General features: G+C 43.2%; 1 pseudogene; it reads left to right on the top strand.

Moving 5' to 3' along the window:
- The window catches only part of LOC132654867 (baculoviral IAP repeat-containing protein 1b-like), a 32,620-nt pseudogene extending 7,998 nt beyond the window's left edge, over window positions 1-24,622 (top strand).
- Window positions 24,623-25,377: the final 755 nt, after the last annotated feature.

Raw genomic sequence — 25,377 nt, 5'->3', positions numbered from 1 at the left:
TTCCATTTAATTTTAAAGGTAGAAGACTAGTGACAGCAGTGGTCACTTTTTTCTTTTTCTCTTACTTTTTAAAGTATTTGACTTTATTTTTTATTTTTATTTTTATTTTATTTTATTTTTTTAGTATTTGACTTTATGTGCATGGGTGTTTTGTCTGTATGTATATCTGTGTACTACTTGCATACCTGATGCCCACAGAGGTCACAAAGAGGGCATCAAATATCCTAGAACTGAGTTACAGGAGGCTGTGAACTGCCTGATATGGGTGTTGGGAAACAAACCTGAGTCCTCCTCAGGAGTAGTGACTGTTCTCCCACTGAGGCATTTTCAGGTTCTACTTCTTCTTTTTTTAATTTGGAAGTAATATGCAGAAAATTGTGGAGACTGCAGGGGCTGTCTTCTCAGTCCCAGGGATGGTAAGTAGGGAGGAAATCTAGTTATATTTAAAACTTGTTTTATAATGTGTCAATGAAGTTTTGTTTTGTTATAATTACAAACTAGCATATGTAATGCATATCTACTGTAATTACGTATCTGGTTGAAAGGACAACAATAAAGCCTAGGAGCTGAGCGCTAAAGTCAAGAAGTCAAGGTCTCTCAGTGCCTTAGAGGCCACCGTACCAGTCCCTTGTCCTGGTTGATGCTGTCCTCCTCATTCAGGGGCAAACAGTCCTGATTTTCAGTTCACTGTCCTTTTACCAAACACACGCACAATCACACACACACACATCTACATAAACCTTCAGCTTTGCCTGCTCTTCTTTGGTTGTCTTTTGTTTCTTTTTTGTCTTAGCTCTATATTTGCTGTGTGTGTGTCTGTATGTCTGTTGGAGAGACAGACAGACAGACATAAAAGGAGAGGGATAGAGAAAGATTGAATCCAGAGTGTCATGATTGCTAACTACACACTAAACCAGTGACAATCTCCAGAAACTCTTGGTTTACCCATATTTCCCCCTAGGATGAACCGAAAAGCGAGCAGTACATTGCTACTGAGCTATAGCTCCAACCCTTATATTGTTTGACACAATGTTCTATTATGTCTACAGAGAGAGTCCTAGCACAGTCATGGCTACACAGAGAACCTCTGTTAAAAAAAAAAGGCAATTTAAGAAAATATTTCACTGTGTAGTAGATCTTGATTTTCAGTATAGCTCAGATTTCCCTTGAACTCCCATGTTCTTGTCTCCATCTCATGAATACCAGAAGAGCAGGCATGTGCTATCATAACACCTGGCTTAGTGACTCTTTGTGTTGGGGAAGGGCAGCTGGAGAGAGGTCTTTGTGGCACAGTGTCAGATAACCCGGGATGGCCTCTAACTCAGTGTTTAGGGAGGATGGCCTTAAACTCATCCTACTGCCTCCACATCCCAAGTGCTGGATGACAAGCATGCTCCACCACACCCAGATCTTGTTTAGATAGACAATGACAAGATATAAAATGATCACTGGCAATCACAACCATATCCTTTCATCCAAGTGTCTCTCTAAGATACCCCAGGGCTCTTAGTTGCTAATGGGAGTCTGGAATAAACATAAATTCAGACCTTAACAAGAACAGAATTCCAGAGACTTACAACAAGGTCAAAGTGCAGACAGTAAATGACAGGGTGTGTTCATTCCTGAGGGAACACTCAAGGGCCTTTGCAGAAGAGGGGCCCAAGAGGAGGCTGTAGAGGAATTTGTCTTGGGTTTGTCTTGTTTTGTGCACAGCAGGGTCCTTCCCTCAGGAACTCACAGTTGCTGTGGTTGCCTATCCATACAAGCCTGCCCCAAATCCAGCCAAGCCAAGCCCCACCTGCAGGAGGGGAGCTGTTGACACTTGTTTCTGCTGGAGTCAGTCTTCTTCAGCCCGTGGGCCTTGAGGTTTCCTGACCTCTGCTGGATGGCCCTGTGTCCACTCACACATGAGCAGCACTAATTGAATTCAGTTAAAAGAGGATACAAAGCTGGGAGCAGACCTGACTTTAGGAGGAGTCTGGGGAAACTGAAGAAAGGCACTGGGGGTTGATATAATTCACATACGTTGCACACATTTCTGTGATTTCCAAAGAATAAAATACTTTTTTAAAAAAAACAGGCTTCCAAACCGTGGCTCAGAAAGCTCTGCACTTTGATCAGCACTTATGGATGAATGACAGCAACACAGGGAGAACCTCAGCTGAGCAAGCAAATGACCAAACTCAGTAAAAGGGAAAAAAATGGCCCAGGTGGCAACAGGTGCCAGTCAGGCTCCTGGTTCTGGGATAAAGTTGGCTTGATCTTGTGTGATCTTATTCAGGTAACCACAGATGAGGTTTCATGAATGTGATGGTCAATAATGCTCAGCAGGCAGCATTTCACAGCAGTTCAAACACTCTTTCCCAGATATCTCCAGAGCCTCTGTGTGAGGTTGATATAGATGCCTCATTCAGAGCTGAGAACTCGATCATCAATTATTTTCTGTACTGCAGTGAAAAGCTTATCTAGCCAAGGTTCAAAGCAGCATCATTCTTTTTATAGGAACATAAATATTTAGAAGACAATTTGACAGGATGTCCATTAAGCCAGATTGCATTAGTCGACCCTGCTCTGCTAAGACCTTTATAGACTTTCTGGGCATTGTGCTTTTGACCGGGTTTAGTTTAGGTTTTTGTTTTCTTTCATTTTGTCTTTTTGAAATAGGGTCTCACTGTGTTGACCTTTCTGTTCGGACCTTACTATGTAGATCAGTCTGGCCTTTGACCCAGAGATCTACCTGTCTTTGAGACCCAAGTGCTGAGATTTACAGGCCTGCACCACCAAACCCAGCTTGACCACATTTAGTGCATCTGTGAAGCAGCCTCAAGCCCAATTCAAAAGCAGTTGGCCTCATCTTGTCTGGTGCATGATGGTGATGTTGTAGAATGCAGGTGGCCCTCCTCCCCCAGCAGACTGTAAAGCCTCTTCCTGTACTGTGACAGGGAGACAGCAGGGAGGAAATTCTGAGTCAGTTCCAGCTTGATTCCTCTCTATCCTGAAAGCAACATGTTCTGTGTATTCAAAAATAGGTCTGTAGTTCTGTCCAACTTATTTTGTGAGACAGGTCTCTCACTAAACCTGGAGCTGGCCAATGAGACTTACTGGCTGGCTAGTGAGCCCCTACGGTCTTCCTGTCTCTCCTTCTCAGGCACTAAGATTACACTGTCCCTATTGCCTCGCTGTTACACAGGTGCTGGAGATCTGAGCCCAGTCTCCATGTTTGCCCAACAAGCATTTGCCAACAGTGCCATCTCCAAGCTCTGGCTATCACACAAATTTTATTGTTTATCTAAGCTTTTATCTTAATGTGAATTTCATGTAGTTGGCACACTCAGATCTTGTGGGTTTGTTTCTGACAGTTTGACAAGAGTTGATATGGTTAAAAACTACTGTTAACTAAATTCTTAATTGTACACTTTGTTTAGTATTTTTTAATGTCCTTTGTTGTTCTTTTTCCATGACTCTAGAGTTTTCTCATTAGTTAGTCTTTAAACTTTTATTTATTTTTACCTTGTTCACTTAGGTAATGTGTGTTTGTGTGTGCACTGTGTGTTCTACATAGGGCCAAAGGGAGACAGGGAGTATCCTCTCCTTTATGTCACCCTTTTGTTCCCTTGAAGCAGGGTCTCTCTCTGAACCTGCTAGCATCCAGTGTGTCCTAGTTATCCTCTTGCCTCTGCACCCACAGTGCTGTGTCACTATTTTCTATTCTTTAAGATTATTTCAGCTGGTTTCACGAACAGGCACTAACTCTGTTCTCACCCCAACACATTCCCTGAATACCCTCACCATTACTTTACAAACCACATGCATTTTTATTGGAACCCAGAGACTGAAGGTTATTCAGGATACAAGACTGACAGAATCACTGAAAATCTTCGCTTTCTGCTTCATGCTTAATGTTAGACTAGGTTGCTTAGCAACCTCTGATGTCATCACCTGCCTCTGCCAGGTGCAAGCCAGGCATGCTCCAGATATAAATGACCCGCCCATTACTGCTCTCTCTCTCTCTGGCTTTCTTTTTTATTTATATTTTTATAAATTACAGTTTATTCACTTTGTATGCCTGCTGTAGCCCCTTCCCTCTTCCTCTCCCAATCCTTTCCTACCTCCCTAATCTCCTCCCATGTCCCTCCCCAAGTCCACTGACTTTCTTGCTTTTTCTCCCTCCCTCTGTTTCTTTCTGGGGCACCCCTCATCCCTTCTTTCTTAACCCTCCCCCTTCCACGACCGACTTCCTTCCTTATACCAAACATGCTGGGGAGGATTTGTTATTATAACATTGGTGCTGTGAAACTCAATTGGTGGGCTCTTCCAGTAGTGTCTGGGTACACGGGAACGCCTCCCACCTGTCGTGCCACCTGCAACACATTTGTGCTCCAGTGTCTAGTTCAAGACTCCAGCGGGTCTTGAACTAGACACTCACTCTTTACATAAGTGGCTGGTGTGGGTTGACAGAACCTTCTCTTTGCCAAAGAAACCTCGGAGCTAAAGCCAGTCCTCAGACCTGGTCCTGATCTTCATGCTTTTTTTAAAAAAGCAAATACAAATCCTTATCTCATGGAACTATTTTATGACTTTTACCTTCTCTGCATAGTTGCATATTTCTTCAAAACCTGAAGTCCTCTGCAGAAGTGATTCCAGCCCCTGAGAGCCACCATGCACTTCTGGAAGCCATGGTAATGAGCCCCGCCCCTGCTCTGACTCAGTGGACCCTGGTCTCAGGCAGGTAGGCCTGAGAACTTGAACTCAGTTTTACCTTATGATCAAAATGGATATTTGGAAGTAAAATGGCTTCTGATATGCTAAAGGAGATAGCAGTTGTTAACAGAAGAGCTAAAGTTATGCTAAGAACTACAGTAGGTCTCAACGGAGGAGCTATAGTTATGTAAAAAGTTTAAGCTGATTACAATAGAGAAAAATAAAGGAAAACAAAACAGCAGAGCAATTTTGAGTTCCCTTGATAAATCTCTTGTATTTGGAATTTTTATTTCAAATAATTAATTAGATCCTGACTGCAGTTTTTCATTCCTCTTCTTCTCCCAGCCCTTCCCCCACACCCCTATCCACTCCTCTTCTTTTCTTCTTCAGAAAATGGGAGGCTTCCTGTGGATATCAACCGCCTTGGCATATCAAGTTATAGTAGGCACATTTTCTTCTGTTGAGGCTAGACAAGGCAGCCCAAATAGGGGAAAGGAGTCCAAAGGCAGGCAACATAGTCAGAGACATCCCTTTCTCCTGCTGTTAGGAATCCTACAGGAAGACTAAGCTACACAACTGTTACGTACATGTAGTGGACCTCGATTAGTCCCATGCATGCTGCCTGGTTGGTGGGTCAGTCTCTGTGAGCTCCCATGGGACGAGTTTAGTTGATTCTGTAGGTTTCCTTGTGGTGTCTTTGACCCCTCTGGTTCCCACAATCCTTCCTCCCCTTCTTCTTGCAGGGTTCCCCAGGTTTCACCCAGTGTTTGGCTGTGGGTCTTGCATCTGTTTCCATCAGTTGCTAGGTGAAGCCTCTTTGATGACAGTTATACTAGGCTCCTGTCCACAAGTATAACAGAATATTATTAATCATGACAGTGGTAGGCTCCCTCTCAGGAATGGGTCTTAAGCTGGACCAGTCATTGTGGGGTACTCCCTCAATTTCTACTCCATCTTTACCCCTTGTAAGTCGGACAAATTGTAGGTCAAAGATTTTGTGGCTGGGTTGGTGTCCCAATCTCTCCATTGGATGTCTTGCCTGGTTACAGGAGATGGCTGGTTCAGGCTCCATGTTCCCCATTGCTAGGAGTCTTAGCTACGGTCACCCTCAGAGATTCTTGGGAGGTTCTATTGCCTTAGGTTTCTAGTTTGTCCCAGAGAGACCCTCTATTGCAGTTGACTCTCCCAGTACTTTCTCCATCCTCCCCACACCTGATCTCTCCTGTCCCCATCCCTACCTCTGCCCTGACCCAGTCTCCTCCTACCATCCACCCACAATGCCTATTCTATTTCTCCTTCTCCGTGAGAGTCACACAACCCCATTTGAGCCCTCCTTGTTACTTAGTTTCTTTGGGTCTGTGGATTGTATCATGGTTATCCTTTACATCACAACTAATATCCATTTATAAGTGAGAACATACCATGTTTATCATTCTGGATTATCATACCAGGATGGTCTTTTCTAGTTCCATCCATTTGCCTGCAAATGTCATTCTGTCATTGTTTTTAATAATACTCCATCATGCAAATATCCCACATTTTCTTTAGCCATTCTTCCATTAAAAGGCATCTAGGTTGTTTCCAGTTGGCTATTATGAATAAAGAGGCAATGAACATGCTTGAGAAAGTGTCCTTGTGGTAGGATGAAGCATCCTTCGGTATATGTCCAGGTGTGGTATAGCTGAGTCTTGAGGTAGATCTATTCCCAGTTTTCTGAGAAACTGCTAAATTGATTTTCAAAGTGACTCTATAAGTTTGCATTCCCACCAGCAGTGGAGAAATGTTTCCCTTGCTCCACGTCCTCACCAGCATGAGCTGTGCCTTGAGTTTTTGGTCTTAGCCATTCTCAAGGGTGTAAGATGAAATCTCAGAGTCGTTCTTATTTATATTTCCCTGATGGCTAAGGATGTTGAAATTTAAGTGCTTCCCAGCCATTAGAGATTCCTCTGTCAAGATTTCTTTGTTTAGATCCATACTCCATATTTTAATTGTGTTATTTGGTTTGTTGATGTTTAGTTTCTTGACTTCTTTATAAATTTTGGATATCAGCCCTTTGTCAGATGTGGGGCTGACATTGTAAGTGCAGAGGATGTAACTCAGATATCATATGGTTCCCTAAAACCATATGACGTTCCATAAAAATGTCTTTAGCTCTGAATAAAATGAGGTATAGTAAGACGTTTGGAGTTCAAGAAAAGGAAAAAAAATGGTATCAAAGCCAAGGGTGTGTGTAGGCTCATGCCTATAATACCAGTAGTTGGGAAATGGAGAAAGGCAGACAAATACTTCAACGTTACCCTTGGCCACATAGGGAATTCCAGACCAACTACACTACTTGACACTGTCAGGTAAAAAGTGTGTGTTTAATAATCTGTCTGCATCCATCCCTGTGTATGGTATTAAACATGTAGTTACTAATGACTAAGCAGGGAGGAATGCTAGATGAACTTTGCAGGACTCTTCTTGTCCTAGACATTACAGTTCTGATAACTCACAAAGTTATCACCCATACAGAAGATGTGTGCAAAATGCATGTACCATCTAGGAACATGACTACTGCACACGTGTGAAATTTATTCTTTCATACCTGGACTATGCCTTCCTTTTATCAGAATTGAGCAGGCTAGGTTTAGAAGATGTTTAGAAGATCCTCAGTAATAATACAATGCCCACTCTTAAATCAAGACCCAGTTATGATTTAATAAAGGATTTCTCTTTCAAAGGAAATCACAAGTGAAAGCAATCACGAGGACCCAGTTCATCCCACCGAGGCTGGTAGGAATATGAAAGCACATGGGATTCTGTGTATTTGTACATTGGACAGGAAAGCATATTTCTAATTGTCTGAGGAGCTCCTAGAGGAGAGCACTGAGGTGAAGGGAGTTGTGGGTGAGAGAGTCAGTGCTCCCATGGCATCTTGAGAGTGAATGCAGGACTACCAACAGCAGTCCTCATGCCAGATCCAAAGCAGCCAGTGTTAAGGCATCATGCAGCAGGCTGGTCTCCTGAGATCCTAAAGGGAAATTAGGGTGCCAGGATATCCAAGTCCCTGTCAAATGAGAGGCCTTAGACATAGTACCCCACATTCTGATGCTATGGAAAGATCTGAGAGGGTCTTAGGGTATGGAGGGGGGTCATGGGAAGGAGAAGAGAGTCCTAATCCACTCTTAGCAGACAAACAAAGCAATCAAAGAGATGTAAAGATACAACTTCCTCTGCCTCCCTTCTCTCCACAGGCTTGGCTCTGAGGGAAGCCCAGTGGTTTCAAGAGGCAAAGAGTCTGAGTGAGCAGCTGCGAGGTGCCACTTTCTGCCACATGAATTTGCCAGAGGTGTGCTCCAGCCAAGGTACTGACCACTTGCTTGGCTGTTATGTGTCCATCATTTCAAAGCACATCAGCAGGCCAGTGCAAAGGGCCCTGACAATCTCCGAGGTCTTCGCCAATCTCAGCTCGGTCATGTGTGTGGAGGGGGAAGCTGGCAGTGGGAAGACAATCTTCCTGAAGAAAATAGCTTTTCTCTGGGCGTCAGGGTGCTGTCCCCTGTTGAATAGGTTCCAGCTGGTCTTCTACCTCTCCCTTAGTTCCACCAGACCAGACCAGGGTCTGGCCAGCATCATCTGTGCCCAACTTCTAGAGGCAGGAGGCTGTGTTAGTGAAGCATGCCTGAGCAGCATCATCCAGCAGTTAAAACACCAGGTTCAGTTCCTGTTGGATGACTATAATGGGTGGACTCGCTCCCCCAAGCCCTAGAGACGCTGATTACAAAAAACTACTTGTCACTAACCTGCTTATTGATTGCTGTCCATAAAAACAGGGCCAGATCCATCCGTCCATGTCTGGATAAAATTCTAGAGGTCAAAGAGTTTCCTTTCTATAATACTGTCTCTGTATTACGGAAGTTCTTTTCACATTCTATAATCCGTGTACAAAGGTTTTTCAATTACTTTGGAAAGAATGAACGTCTGAGAGGAATTCACAAAACTCCTCTCTTCATGGCAGCAGTCTGTACTGACTGGTTTCAAAATCCTTCTGACGAGCCCTTTCATGATGTGGCCTTTTTCACTTCCTATATGAAGTATCTGTCCTTAAAGTACAAAGCTGCAGCTGAGGCCCTCAAGGCCACTGTGTCCTCATGTGGGCAGCTGGCCTTGAGGGGGCTTTTTTCTTCATGCTTTGAGTTCAACAATGATGACCTCACAGAGGCTGGAGTGGATGAAAATGACGACCTGACCACCTGCTTGATGAGCAAATTCACCGCCCAGAGGCTGAGACCAGTCTACCGGGTTTTAAGTCCTCTCTTCCAAGAATTTCTTGCTGCCATGAGGCTCACTGAACTCCTGGGTTCAGACAGGCAGGGAGACCAATACCTGGGAATTCATTATTTGAGACAAATTAACTCGCCCTTGAAGGCTCTGACCACCTACAACAACTTTTTGAAATATGTCTCCAGCCACCCTTCATCAAAGGCAGGGCAGGAAGTTGTGTCTCATTTGCTTCAGTTGGTGGATGAGAAAGAGTCGCTGGAGAACATGTCTGACGATGAGGACTACATGAAGCTCCACCCGGAAGCTTCACTATGGATGGACTCCATTAGAGGATTGTGGCAGTTATATCCTAAAGTTTTCTCTTCATTAATTTCAGAGTATTTAGTGAGCATTGCTTTAAACTTTGCTTATGAAAGCAACACAGTTTCTGCATGTTCTCCATTGATTTTGCGATTTCTTCAGGGAAGAACACTGACTTTAAAAGTATTGAATTTACAGTACTTTTGGGAGCACCCAGAAAGCCTGTTATTATTGAAGAGTAGGTCTCAATAAATGGAAATAAGTGGGTACAGCAAATATATTTGTCATTAATAGAAAAAAGTTTGGAAATTTACAGCCACCAACTGTAGATCAGGACTATGCATCTGCCTTTCAACCCGTGAATGAATGCATTGGCTGAAAAAGAAGAGATCATGAGGAACTATGCGGATATCCGACACCAGGCCCCACCAAATATCAGTACTGGCTATTGGAAACTGTCACTCAAGCCACACAAGATCCCTAGGTTGGAAGTTGCAGTGGCCAACATGGGCCCAGCAGACCAAGCACTGCTCCGGGTCCTAATGGAAGTCTTCTCAGCTTCACAGAATATTGAGCTCTGCTTGTCCAACAGCAGTGGCTTTCTTGAAAACATCCACCCTGCTCTGGAGCTGAATAAGACCTCTGTCACCAAGTGCTCCGTGTGCAGGCTGGAGCTCAGCACAGCAGAACAGGAGCTGCTTCTCACCCTGCCTGCCCTGCAGTCTTTTGAGGTCTCAGGGACGAACCAGTTACCAGGTATCCCTGAGTGTGCTTTCACAAGCAGTCTGGCTAATTCTGTTTCCTTGTAGGCATAAGGTTAATGTGTAATTCAAGTTCTGATTTCTGTACTCTCCACATCTGGTTGCAGTCTTTGTTCTGAGAATCTCCCACCTCAGTATTGTGTAAACACTGCTCCCCAGTTGTTGCCTGATAGGCTAATAAAGCAGCTTACAGCACAGTACTGAGAAGTTACTCTACTGTTAATCCTCTAGGCTAATCTGGCTTCCTCCCCATGTAAATCCCCAAGATACTTGCACTTATGGCATTTTCTGCTCCAGCTGCTCTCTCCTCGTGTCTCATGATGAAGAATTCAGATGGAAATCTATAGAAGCTCAAGATTTTAAAAGGCTTAAGGAGGAAAAACAAGTTGTGGCTTACACTCACCATGCATTGAACAAATACTTAATAACTGGGCCACACGGAATTGCATAACTCCAAAAGACTGGAGAGATTTGATGACAGCCATTCTAGAGCCTAGCTCTTAATTTCAATGGCTGGCATGGTGGAAAGATGAGGCTTCACTTATGCATTAATAAAGTAGGACAAGAGGAACTGATATTGTTAAAGATGATAAGGAATGGTTATATGGCTCCTGAATGCAGGTTATCCAAGGCAATTCCTTAATTTCAGAAAACTTACTAAGGGACTTCACTCAAGGTCTGACAGAAAAAACAACATGAACCATTAGTTTCCTGCCCACCAAAAGAGGATTATTCTAAAAAAAAAAAAATAAATAAAAATAGAAAATTCAAGGCCTAATAGGACAAACAGTGCTACTAAAAACTTAGATATATCATTTAAAGGAGATAAAGATGCTCCTAGGGGATAAAACAAGAGGCACTAAAGATGAAAATACAGATATTTTGGCAAACGCTATAAATGATAAAAGGCCAAAATTAGAATTACAGTTCGATATCATTGAGGTGGAAGGATTAGTGTCTTCTGGAGCATATGTAACAATAATTTTCCAAGACTCCTGGTATCCAATTTGGCCACTTAAAAATGTATCTACACAGCTCCTGGGAATTGTGTCACTGTCGCAGGTAAAATAAAGCCTAAAATGTCTTAAATGTGTAGGGCCAGAAATCCCAACGGGAAAATTAAGGCCATATATGACTGATGCAGCCATGAATTTATGGGGGAGGGATCTATTGCAACAGTAAGAAGTATGGATTGCCATTCCTCCAACTGCAGGGACAAGCAATAAAATCAAGGATGTTCCTGACAAAGGTAGTAAAACTGTCCAAGTTGTCCATAAACAGAACACAGCACGAGCTGATTCTCCAAGGTCATATGGAGGAGACCCTGTTGACACAACACCAATGGCCTTCCTGCTAAGGCTGACTAACCAACCTATTCGAATAGAACCTATGAGAAAAGAGAAATTACAAGCAGCTTACAGCCAAGAGCTGAGTGGAGGAGAGAATAAGGATGGACTTCTTGCCCTCCAGGAGGGGAAGAGTTAGAGGATGAAGTGGGGAATTTCCAGCCATGGGCAGAGGTCCAAGAGACATGAAGAGAGAGCAGCTGGAGCAGAGAATACCATAAAGTGCAAGTATGTCAATGATTTACGCAGGGAAGAAGCCAGACTAGCCTAGAGGGTTAAGAATAGAGTAATGACTGCTCAGTATTGTTGTGTAATTTGCGTTATTGACATACTAGGGGACAACTGGGGAGCAGTGTTCACCCAACATGGAAACAGGAGATTCTCAGAACAAGGGTTGCAACCAGATATGGGGGGTGGGGTGTACAGAAATCAGCATTCAAATTACACAATAACTTTATGCCTCCATTTTCTCATCCTTAGTTTTAGATGAATGAAACTTCAGTTTCATCTCTTCATAAATGTTCCTTTGTAGGAGAAGTTTAAATGCTTTCATTGTTTGGGGCAGTGCATAGATCATTGGAAGGTCCTGAATGACAGAATGGGTTTCACATAATTCAAAAATAGCTTCCGTGTTTCATTGCTTGAGAGGTTGTAAGGGCACTTGAACTGCTTGTTATTAGTCAATGTTGGACTGTGTGTGCGATGTTGCTGAAGAGATATCTGCATTCTGGGTGCGAGAAGGAGGGGGGGGTTAGCTTCTCCAGAAAAGGAATTAAAAAGTAGGAACAATATAGTCTTACTTCTGTTTCTGTTGCTGTAATAAAAGATTCTGACCAGAAGTGACTTGGGGGAAGAAAGGGTTTATCACATCTTACACCTCCCGGCTAGCACAGTTCACCCCTGAAGGATGTCGCAGAGGGAATGAAAGCAGGAACCTGGAGGCAGGAACAGGAGAGACCAGGGAGGACTCTGGCTTCCTTTCCATGGCTGCTTACATATCTGCCTTCTTCTTCAACTCTTGACCACCTGCCCAGAGCAGCACCACCATCCCCACCGAGTTGGCCCCTTGCTCATCAATCATTAATTTAGGGGATTTTTTTCCAAATTTAGGATCCTCTTCCCTAATAACTCTAGCCTGTTTCAAGTTGACAGAAACCAACTAGGAAAAATATCTCCTATTAGTTGTGTTTAACATTAGGTAATATTTGGTTATTTTCAGTACAGGCTTCACCTGACTTTCATTAAATTTGTTTATCATTACTTAGAAGTTTTGATAATCCTGTAAATGTTCGTTGTTTTTTTTTAAATTTCATAATCATAACTAGTCTAGTTCTTGTCTTTAGCTGTGTGTTACATGCTTAGGAATGCTTTTCTTGTCTATATCTGAATGTTTTTTTGTTTTTTACTGTGTGTGTGTGTGTGTGCCTGTGTGTTTGCAGATGTGTGCATGGACACGGAACCGTGTCAGAGCATGCATATAGGGGGGCAGAGACAACCTCAGGAAAGCCATTTTTCCCTTCCATCCACCCTGTGGCTCTTAGGGATCAAAATGAGGTTGGCAGGCTTGGTACAAGTCCTTTTTCTCACTGAGCCGTATTCCTGTGCCATACACCCCTCTTGTTTAGGAATTTCCTGCTCATATGGCATTTGAGACAGAGGCTCAGTGTTCTGAGACAGATCCCTTCTACAGGCTAGGCTTCCCTGGGACTTATCATACAACACAGGCTAGCCTTGAGCTATGGTAACCCCCTTTTTTCAGTCTCCCAACCACTGAGGTCACATCTGTGAGCCACCACACCTTCTTTGTGTTTAACCTGCTGAGGAAATTCCCCGCTGTGTTTCATGGTGGCTTCTTCATTATACTTCCCCACCCACAAGGTGCAAATCTCATTTAGTCTTATTTTTCCCTTTCATCTGCTTCATCGTAAATATATTCTAGTAAGTCAGTAGTCATATTTAAGGATCCATGGTGAAACCCAAGGTTGTGAAAATTACTTGTTCTCTTCTAAGAGTTCTAGTGTTAGTTGTTATAGTTGTCATTAGTTCACTTTGAGTTAGCTTTCATGAATTGGAAGTGAGAGTCCAACTACACCCTTTTAACATGTGCAAATTCAGACATTCCCATGCTGTTGGATGGAGAGAAGCTTTATTTATTTCGTAAGTTTAGAGACCAGTATGGGGCTTTCCCTGTAGTTTATGATCAGCAGATACTGTAGCTGACAATATCTTCCTGGATGTGCTTCCTAGACTGGTGTTAGGAAGTCTGAGAAACTTCATCTTGAAAGCATGAAAATGGCTGAAGGTCGCAGCACACTTGAGAACTTCCAATGGGGACCTTGAGTGATGAGAACTATGTGCTGCTTTCCAGATCAACTCTTTGCTAACTTGAACAAGTTCCCAGGCCTGAAAGAACTGTCTGTGAGACTAGATGACAAAGCAGATGTGCTTTCAGTCCTTCCTGGAGAGTTCCCAAACCTCCACCACGTGGAGAAGTTATCCATCCAAACTTCTAAGGAGTCTGACCTCTCCAGACTAGGTAAGGATGGTGCTTGGATCTCCAGCTCATGTCTCAGCTGGAAAAGCTACTTGGCGGGTAATTGGTAGAACCGTTAACTAATCATCAGTTAAACCTTCCCTGGGCTTCACAGCGTGAACTGTGTCCATGGGAAGGTGTGGGAACAGCGCTCTTCCTCCTTAAGAGGGCAGAGATTTATTTGTTACCCGTGTCTTTAACATGTGGGGAACTGTTCTCAGCCCTTCACAACCGCTGACTCAGTCTTCACAGCCCCTGTGTGAGAGAAGGTATGAAGATTATTGCTGATTGTCAGCTGGGGAAATGAGGTCAGCGATGGCTCAGGGCTAAGGAAATGTGTCTCCAAACAGAAGGTTTGACTGCACAGCCTGAGCTTTACACTCCTAACACTTCCTCTCCTGTTGGTAGGACCCTGCTGTTTGAGGTTGCAATCTTCCCAGTCCAGATAGCCATTCTGAGTTTGGCACTAGATGAAGGACTTCCTTTTCCCAGCAGGGCCTTCTACTCTCTGCCTGACCTCATCTGGAAAGTATCTTTAGGCATAGATACCTCTAACCATATCTGATATATGGCTGTTGGCACAGTTGCTCTCCCCTCCCTGTGCCCATATGATAATTAGGTACTGTGTTCCCATTCTTATGATAGGAGCATCCTGTTTAATGCAAATCAAGAATCCTTGAAGTGCCAATTATGTACATGTATCCCGAGAGCCCTCACCAACTCCCCAAGGAGTATAAAATTGTTCTCTTGAATTAAAATTGAACTGTCTCCCTGAAGTGGTTCCCAGAAGGTATTTTCCATCATGCTAGCGGCCTTCAAAGGCCTGCATCTCACCTTTTGCTCCTCCTGCTTTCATTGGCTTGTGGTCAACAGTTCCCCTGGAAGGAGAACCACTGCTGGCACCTAACATGGGGCATAACCCCAGCAACAGAATTCATATGTCACTGGAAAACTTTCATTCAGTTCCTTATAGAAAGCTATTCTTTCATATGACTGTGTCAATTAAACACAACAGAGCCCAACAAATATAGTCTGAGCTCTAGATACTTGCCACTGAGTCACTACGTTATGAATGTTGTGTCATTGCCTGTTTAATCACTGTGGCTGGAACTGATAGATTGGGGGTCCAATTCTGATAGAAACATTCAGCCTCTAATTTCTGAAAATCTTTCATATTTTACAGTGAAATTGATTCAGAACTCTCCAAATCTTCATGTCTTCCATCTGAAATGTGATTTCCTTTTGAATTGTGAGTCTCTCATGGCTGCACTTGCTTCCTGCAAGAAACTCAGAGAGATTGAGTTTTCTGGACGATGCTTTGAAACCACACCATTTGGTAAGGACTGTACAACTTTGACTTCAGATGCTCCTGTGCACAGTTATTCAATACTCTAGGATTACAATGCAATGGTGTCGTGGGAACTGTAACCACACCTGATCATCAGTGAGGCTTTCACAACAGTGAAGTGCATCTGTTTACAATTTAAATCTTTCATTTTCAGAGCAGTGTCTTCTACTTAGTCATAGTAATTCTGAATATTATATCACCTTTCATCACTTTTTAGATACTCCTTATCTCAACAGTACTGCTCTGAGTCATAGGTAATGTGTTTGACCCAACTAAATTTTATTTTTCCTTTCATAATCAACATATTGCCAAATTTTGTTTCTCTGAAGACATTAGATCTTAATTGCCAAAAATTTCCAGATAAGAAAACATCAGAAAAGTTTGGTAAGTTTATAGAAGCGTTTCTTAATTTATTATTTTCCTCCCCCTCTTCCTCCTTCTCCTCCTCTTCCTCCTCCTGCAGTGAACTCACAACAAATCAAGGTGTGTACAGTTGTCCCTTTACTTCCATGACAGTTAGGTCCAGGAGCTGCTGCTGCTGTAAACACTAGAACATCCTCTCCTCTATGATACAAAATGGTGCAGTGTTTTCCCATGACCCCACACACATTCATATACTTTAAGTAACTTTTCCATTGCTTACAATGCCTAATGCCATGTAAAAAAATGTTACATTGTGTTTTTCTTTTTTTAATTTTAACTTTATTTTATTTTTAATTATACTTTATTTACTTTGTATCCTCCCTCTAGTTCCCTCCCTCCTCCCCTCCAAATTCCTCCCTTACTTCCCCTTCTCCAAGCATGCCCCTCCCCAAGTTCACTGGTAGGGGAGGCTTTCTTTTTCTTACTTCTGATCCTAGTCTGTTAGGTCTCATCAGGACTGGCTGCATTGTCTTCCTCTGTGGCCTGGTAAGGCTGCTTCCCACTCAGGGGGAGGTGATCAAAGATCAGGCCAATCAGTTCATGTCAGAAGCAGTCCCTGTTCCCATTACTATGGAACCCACTTGGACACTGAACTGCCATGGGCTACATCTCTGCAGGGGTTCTAGGTTATCTCCATGCATGGTACTTGAAAATCTGTGTTCAGATTTTCTGGTTCTGTTGCTCTCCTTGTGGAGTTCCTGTCCTCTCCAGATTTTACTCTTTCCCACTTCTTTCATAAGATTCCATGCACTCTGCCCAAAGTTTGGCCATAACTCTCAGCATCTGCTTTGATAGTCTGCAGGGCAGAGCCTTTCAGAGTGTGTTGTTCTTAAAGTAAGGAAGAGGGGGAAATGTCTGGATATGTTTAGCTCAGACACTTTAAAAAAAAAATTGAACCTGTGGTTTGTGGAATGTGCTTATAGGTCATGCACCAGCCATGTTGGTCCTTTGGAGGACACCATGGTGATACTCAGTCTCACCGCCAGATACTATTACTCTCATGCATCCTCATGCTTAAACTCATTAAATACAATACTCTCAGACTCACTGACATCTTAGGATAGAAGTTGGTCATGGTGGCACTGTGTACCTCTATTGTTGGACACCCATTCTAGATGTGTTCTACCTGTTCTGTTTCAAAGGTTTCAGAATCTACACAAAAACTTCTATTTATGTTAAGAAAACTAATCTGTGATAAACCATACTGAGCACAATGATGAGTATAGACAATTTATATACTTGGGTTTTTTTTTAGTTAAAAAAATGTTAGAAGGCCAGGTGGTGGTGATGCATCCCTTTAATTCCACCACTTGGGAGGCAGAGGCACGTGGATTTCTGAGTTAGAGGCCAACTATTCTATAGAGTGAGTTCCTGGATAGCCAGGGCTACATAGGGAAGCCCTGTCTTGAAAAACAAACAAACAAAAGAAAGTTTAGAAAAACAATATGGTTTCATGGGAAGCACTAATGGGGAAAATGGAGGCAATGGCAATACAGGGTGGAGAGCTCTGTCTTCACAGTGCTTCCCAGACTTTTGTAGGAGAGGTGACCCCCCCCCTTCCTCTTCCCTTCTGCAGAGGCAGCTGCCTCGTGTGTTTGCTTTGGCCTTGGAGGTGCTGGTAAAGCAGCAGGGATAACATCAGGCACTCTCAAGGCTACTGTCTCAGGTTGACTGTGTAAAACTCACATTGCAAGCATCAAGTTTCCCCACTGCTGGAAAAGAAAATTACAAGTATTAAAGCAGAATGCTGGTCAGTCTAAGGAAGCAACGCTTTGAATTCCTGTGCCCAGCTTGTTAATGAAGCCTTAATGGAGTGGATTATATTTCCTTTTTTAAAGATGAGTGCACACACATACACACAAACAGTCACAAAGTGAATTTCAGGATTTCCCTCACAGAGGTCAGCCAAAATTATAGCTTTTTCAGGAAGAAGGCTGGAGATAGCTCAGCAAGTAAAAGGCCTGGCACCAAGGCTGATGACCTGAGTTGGATCTCTGGGGCCCAAATGATGGAAAGGAAAAGAGCCTACTTCCAAAAGCTGTCCTCTGATCTCTAAACCCCTAAACCCATACTGTGCTACATGTATGCCAAAGTACATGCACATATGCACTCTCAAGTATGTACACACACACACACACACACACAATACATATAGGTACATGCTGGAGTGCAGCGCCAGCGGGTTCAGAACCTGAAGGAGGAAGTGTGCAGTCGGTGAATGAAGACTTGCATCAAGGGATGCAGTTCACACACTCTGACACTGAGACAGCTCAGGCCACCCTTACTTAAACATCCATTTTTTAACAGCTGAAAAGGTTTTACATTCGTTTTCTCATGCACAGTCTGTTTTAAGACCTTCCTATGTGTAGCAATAATGTGCACACTGTACTTTTTCCTTCCTTCTCCTCCTCAATCTCCACAGTTTCCTGCCAACCCATGAACTGTGTCAAGAAAGAGGAAACAGCTTCAGCAAGCAGTTACTATCTAACCCAACACACTGGTACTTAACCAAGTGACCATGGTTGGCAGCAATTGTGGTTGCAGTATAAAGAGATGATAGATTACAACACAGGAAATTCTGATTTAATTGTTGGCAACTGGCATCTTCTCATACCCTAATCAGGATATTTAATTCCTTTAATGCCCAGGGCTCTCTGCAAATTAGCAACCTGAATCAATTCCTCACCCTTGCTTGGCTTGCCTCTGAGTGTTCCTATTTCGTCTTGGACCTAGAGATCCATCAAGACCTTCCTAACTTTTTGATAATCACATAGCTATTGTTTGGAACAGGTTGGTGGGCAAATTGTTGTCAGAACCAAGTTTCTATGTGGAGAGAACATCCAGACAATAGCTGATGTACCTATACCAGGCCCTCACGTTGGCTCAACCACATCATCATTAACACACTCCCACAATCCTCAGAGACAAACCAGAATCAATCACAGCCTGATCTGAGCCTTGCAAATGCAAGGCAAAAGTGAACCAAGCATTCCCTCGGAAAAGGCCAGGAGATTCTGCACTAATATCCTCACAGGTGCTTGTCATGTGGAGACCCAAGTCCTCAGGCCTTGTAATAAGGGGAGCCGCCAGCATCACACTCACGCACCATTCCCAGAAGAGGCTTGGCCGCTGCCAAATATAATTTAAGTTGTTTTTCAAATGTCAAAAAGAAAGAACCACAAATTGGAAATATGTGTGCAAACTCATAGTTTGTTATTCTGTAAACACACAAGGATCTATATACATATATAGACATCTAGGTATCTACATACAGGTATCTCTTAGGACTGTCACAGCGACTGTCTTTTCCAGAAAGTACTTTTCCAGTGTTCAGCTGCTCATTTCTTTTCTTTTTCTTTTTTTAATTTCATATTAGTTTATTTACTTTACATTCTGAGGGTCACCCTCCCTCCCCACCTCCCAGTCCTCTCTTTCCCCTCCTTTCCCCTTCCCCTTTTCCTTCCCCCAAGAAAAGGGGAGCCCCCCTCCCTCCTGTATTAACCTTCCCCAGCACATTAAGTCACATTAGGTCTGCTCTTATCTTCATCCCCGGAGGCCAGGCAAGGCAGCCCTACCGGGGGGAAGTGATCCAAAAACAGGCAATAGAGTCCATACTAAAAAGAGTACCCCCTCCATTCACCAGGTGACCCATGTGAAGACCAAGCCGCCCACTGGCTGCAAGTGTGCAGGGCCCTAGGTCCACACCATGCATGCTCCTTAGTTGATGTCTCAATCTCTGAAAACCCCCATGTGACTGGGTTAGTTATCTCTGTTGGTCTTCCTATGAGGTTCCTGTTCCCTCCAGGTCCTTCCATCTTTCCCCCAATATTTCCTCAAGACCCCTAGAGTTCCGCCCATGCTTGGCTGCAAGTCCCAGCATCTGTCTTGATCTGCTGTTGGCTGAATCCTTCCAGAGGACCATCAAGTTGGGCTCCTAACTGAAAGCATAGCAGAGTATCATTATTAGTGTCCGGGGCTAGCTTTTCTACTGTGGGGTGTGCTCATTTCTTTTCCATTTTAAACAGTTTTGTTTTCTTGTCACAGAGCTAGGATAGTTTCTTGGGTAGATCTTAAATAACCCATTTAAGAGAAAGACCACTTAGAACGTGGGAGTGGTTCTAAGTGCCCCTGATCACAGCTCCTGGGAGGATGAGACAGGAGATTATGAGTTCCAGGCCAGCCTGAGCTATAGGGTGAGACTTTGTCTTTTAAAAGCCAAAATAAATCATTTAACCCAACTAAATGAGGCTCACACCCTGTGCATACTAATGAAACTACCATCAGGGCATATTTTTTACACCCAGCTTTGCTGGTTTAAGCAGATATGACAAGAAATTTCCTGAGGTTTCATAGGTGGCCCAGCAGAGCTGCTGGCTACCCATCTTGCTGTGATTTTACAGAAACGATGGAGTGAAAAGAAGGCTCAGTTATTTGGCATGTTTGTGCCTGTGGACGTGTGTGCATGTTGGTGGCACAGGTATGGAACCCAGGGTCCCAAGCATGCTAAGCAAGCACTGTGTCATTGTGTCGATTGCCCAAATCTCTGGAGTTGCTTTCTAAGTACTCTTTCCTGAAAGAATCAGAGTCTGTGGATACATCGTTCATTCAAGAACCGGAACAGGAAAAGCCAAAGATGAATCTGGAATATTGGTCCATGCCAGAAAGTTTTCAAAATAGTTTCTGTGGGTCCTCAGGAGTAGACTTAGTGATCATGTGATCTACAGATTATCCTGCTAAGTAAGAGTGAACTTGGAAAGGAAGGCTTTCACAGTAGTGTACCATGCTTTTAGTGTTTAGTGTGGATCTCCTCGGTGTGAAATCACTGGAGTGATGGCAGGAGGAGGGATGATAAAAAGGGGGTCAAATCAGAAGAGTGAGTGACCTGATGCCAGAGGAAGCTTGGCTGCAGGAGAGAAAGTGGAAATGAGGAGACAGCCTGGACTTGGGTGAAGAGACAGGTTGGGGAAGATGCAGAGAGCAGCAGGGAGCAGCTGTGTGCTGACCCCTTCTCTTGATCTTGGAGAAGACCATGATGCGTAGGACCTATTAGCGGTGGGGTCTCCTAGAGTACAGAATACCTGGGTCACAGCTGCTCATGGTGGAATAGTAATGGAGGATGACTTGCTGTGTCTCCCACAGCACTGGCCCTGGGTTCTCTCAGGAACCTGGAGGAACTGCTTCTTCCCACTGGGGACGGGATTCACCAAGTGGCCAGACTGATTGTCCAGCAATGTCTGCAGCTTCAGCGTCTCTGAGTTCTTGCCTTTCATGACACCTTGGATGATGACAGTGTGCTGGAAATTGGTGAGTGTAAAAGCCACTAATATCACTGGAGCTGCCTGCTGCAAGTGTATACAAAAAGTGTGTGTAAACTGTCCAACCTACTTCCTCGTTTCGTCTTTCATGCTGCTGCTTCTCATGCCTTTTTGCAGATTTAGGTTCATCCTGGTCAAACTGGGAAGGTCATCAGCGTCCTTTGGGAGCTATAGAAGCTATTCAGTCTGTGTTGGGGATTGAACCCAGTGCGTCACTCATGCGTCCTGGGCCAGTGCTCTGCCACTGCACCACAGCCTAGTCGAGTCTTCTTTATGACACTTGGTGCTTCACAAACCTGGCAGTATAGTCTACTTATTGCTTGAGTGATTACAATATGTATAGGAAGTCTGCACTATAGAGCCGGACAAGAGTTTGGCATTTTGAATAATAAAATTACTTGTGTCCTAGAGCCGGGTCCATTTGAAGAACTTTTAACAATAAGCACAGAAGTGTCTGGAGCAAGAGGCAGGAGTTAGCTCCTAAAACAGAGAGCAGACAGGACAGGAAAGGTTCTCCTAGAGTGGGCATCATGGGTTCGTTGCAAACACTGGGTTTCATCTTATCACTTCTCAGTACTGTTACTCTACAAACAATATTTAAAATGGTGATTTAACCAAGTGTGTTGGCATGTGCCTGAAATCCCAGCTCTCCCCGAAGGCATAAGGAAGGCAGATCACTCTCTGTAAAATGAAGACCAGCCTGGTCTGTTCTGTGAGTTCCAGGCCAGCCAGAGCCACATAGTAAGAGCCTGTCTAAAAAATGAATAAATAGAATAGAATAAAATAAAGGTAATTTAGCCAGGCATGGTGATAGTACAGCCTTAGAATTGCAGCACAAACAGGCTGAGGAGGAGAATTAAGACATCAGGTTGGGGCTGGAGAAATAGCTCCGAGATTAAGAGTGATTGCTCTATAACCATGAGAACCAGATTTAGGACTCTGGAGACTGCTGGCTTTTAGCCTAGTTGAGTAAATGCAAGGCTCAGGTATAGGGACAAACCTCTGCCTCAAGGGAAATGTTGTAATATGATAAAGACAACCGATGCCTTCTTCTGGCTTTCCCAGGCATCATGTCCACCTATACAGTGTGTATATTACATGTACACATAAGACTTTGTCTCAAAAACAAGGAGGGAGGGTAGTAATTTATGATTTTCTTAAGAGTTTTATTTCTCTCCCCTTCAGAGGAAATCTGGGCAACATTAGCTTGGATGGCTTCTTTCTTTCTCTGTTTTTTGTTTGTTTGTTTTGTTTTGTTTTGTTTTGTTTTTGTGTGTGTGTTTTCCAAGACAGGGTGTCTCTGTGTAGCCTTGGCTCTCCTGGACTCGCTTTGTAGACCAGGCTGGTCTCGAACTCACAGTGATCTGCCTGCCTCTGCCTTCCAGAGCATGGGGAATATAGGCATTTGCTGCTGGGCCCAGCTTTGTATAGCCTCATTCATCTCTGTTTATTATAAATCAATATTTTGCCTCACTCCTTTCTCTTACATTAGGTCTCAGACCCAGAATCTTAAATTTTGAAGCAATAACCTCTGACCTTCTCCCTCTTGAGAAAAGTCCATCATTCAAAGCAATGAGAAATATCCCAACTATCACTGAACAGCCCTACTTAGGGCACAGCTGACACATGAGGGCTTCTGTCTTTAAAGTCAAGCTATAGCATGATTCTTGGTGAAATCAAACCTAACACTTGCCCAAATTAGGGGACACGGTTGTGACAATTAAAACTGAAGCAAAAAACACTGCTAGCAAAAACCCCATTTCCAGTCATAGACTTGGGTTGAGAACTTACTCTGGCCTGCCCCAATTTCCTCCAGAGCTCTAAGGAACCAGGAAGTCATTTGGGCACACTGGAGCACAGACACAGGGAAAAGACAAGCTTTTTGGAATAGCACCTACCCTTCTCTGCAAAAGGGGAGGCACTGTTGCCACAATTTCTCAGTCCCTTGTACTATAACCTCTTCCTATGTGTCCTGCCTTTGTGTATGTCGTCCTTTGAAACCAGAACAGAAGTCCTCATTGCCCAGACAGCTAAAATGCTCTGTTCTTGACTTCTGGTTTCTTCTTCTTCCTTGCAGTTTGGCCAGGTGGTTCCCTATCAACTTGGCAGCTGTTCAGGGCTTTCAAAGAAATATCTTTAAAACACATTTAAAGCCAAACATTGTGGTATTTCCTTTAATCCCAGCTGTCAAAAGGCAGAAGAAGGCAGATGTGAGTTCTAGACCGGTCTCAGCTAAATAAGTGAGTTCTAGGACACCCAGGGCTGTGTAGTGGGACCTGGTCTTGGAAAAAAATATGATTAGCAATTTTCATTGGTGGTGGGTGTGAGGTTAGTTACAAATAACTTTGTAAGCTTTACTCAAGTCTTCATAGCATTGTGTCTTTATGAATATTTTTGTCTGCTTTCTTTCCAGCCAAGGGAGCAACCAGCAGAGGCTTCCAAAACCTTGAGAACTTAGACCTTTCAATGAATCACAAAATTACAGAGGAAGGATATAGACACTTCTTTCAAGCCCTCAACAACCTGCCAAACTTGCAAGAGCTGAACATTTCCAGGCATATCCCAGAACGAATCCAAGTGCAGGCCACCACTGTCAAGGCGCTGATTCAGTGTGTGATGAGACTGCCCAGACTCACCAGGCTCAGGATGCTCAGCTGGCTCCTGGATGAAGAGGACATGAAAGTGATGAATGCTATGAAAGAAAGACACCCTCAGTGCAAATGCTTGATTATTCACTGGAAATGGATAGTGCCATTCTCTCTTGTCATTCAGAAGTGAAGGATGCAGCTGAAGGCTACTGACAGTTCTACAAACCCAATATTCGAATACATTTTACTTTAACTGACTATGGGATAATCCCAGCATTTAGGAGACTGAGGCAGGGAGATCAAGAGGTTGAGTTCACCCTGGGTTACATAACTAGTCCTTACTTTGGACCTAAATCAAAATCAAACTGTTTAATAACTATTGCATATACAAGAATGGCCAGGCTGGTAACTGTTTGAAAGTCTGCATGCCTACATTAAGCTATGATGAACAGTGTCTTGGCAGTCCTTACATAGTCATGTTTAAAGATTAGAGCTTCAGTCACGTTCATACAGAAAACCCTCCATTTCCAAGGTCAACCAGAAGGGAGGGGCTGGGGAAAGAACACTGATCTATGTAAAAAGCACAGCATGGAAGGAGTATTTGATGGAGGTTAGAAACAGTTTTAGTATTGAATTAGTCCCACACATGATGAAGCACGAGTCAACTTCACCACAGGATGCAGCTGCCTCTTTCCAGGAGATGCTCTGGTCTTTGCAGGGCTTTTGTGTGTTCACCAGCCTTGGTGTGGCCATGCTAGCTTATGCCATCTCTCCTTTGACAACACAAGGGAAAATACGGGCTTAGAGATGCTTTTGTTCTAGAGGCTCTGGGGAGTTACATATGTTATGATAGCTTTATAACTTTTCTGGAAATCCACTCTGTTCAGGGTATAATCTCTTTAGGTTTTAATCTTATACCCTGAATTTCTGGGTATTTTAAACTTGATTGTGATAATTATTTGCCATTTCATAACTTTCGCCTCTCTAGAGGCAGTGAACCTGGAAGAAGAGAACCAATAAATAAGGTAGACTAAAGTCTCATTCACTGGCCAATTTTACTCAGAGCATCAGACAATTTATACTCTGGTAGACAAGAAAAAAAAAGTACTGAGTAAAGTTCTCATGAGTTTAAGCTGTATATAATCATAAGGACAAGCTGCATTGTAGCAAAAACATTTTTCTGTGAACAGCAGTTCTCAGCCTGTGGGTACTGACCCCTTGGAGGTCAAACAACCCCTTCACAGAAGTTACTCAAGACCATCAGAAAACATAAATATTTATGATTCATAACAGTAACAAAATTACAGTTATGAAGTAGCAATAAAAATGATTTTATGATTGGGGGTCACCACAACATGAGGAACTGTACTGAAGGGTCACAGCACTGGGAAGGTTGAGAACTGCTGGTAAAGAGGCATACAAAGGATACTTAAAACATGTAATAGAATAGCAGCAAACAATGCGTAATCTGATGGAAACCTTCTCCTATTCACTACATCTGGGAGGGGCACAAAAACACATTCCAAGAACAATTCCATCTTTTGAAGACATTGACGTCACAAGACACTTGTTTTCTTGGAGTGTTCTCATAAGCACTCAAGAATTCTCACACGATTCCCATCCTTAGACCATATTCCAACACATAATGTATATAAAAACACCTATACACCTTAAATATATACGCTTTTTATTTTTGCGTTATGAAATAAAGCTTGGAAAGGTTGAACATAAAAAATAATTAGCATTGGTTATCTCTGAGGACTGAGGAAGGTGGCATTCTTGATTATTATTTTTCT

The sequence above is a fragment of the Meriones unguiculatus genome, chromosome 6, assembly GCF_030254825.1.
Source record: "Meriones unguiculatus strain TT.TT164.6M chromosome 6, Bangor_MerUng_6.1, whole genome shotgun sequence".
In the NCBI taxonomy this organism is placed as follows: domain Eukaryota; kingdom Metazoa; phylum Chordata; class Mammalia; order Rodentia; family Muridae; genus Meriones; species Meriones unguiculatus.
The sequence above is the reverse complement of the archived record's forward strand: the minus strand, read 5'-3'. Positions and strand labels throughout refer to the sequence as shown.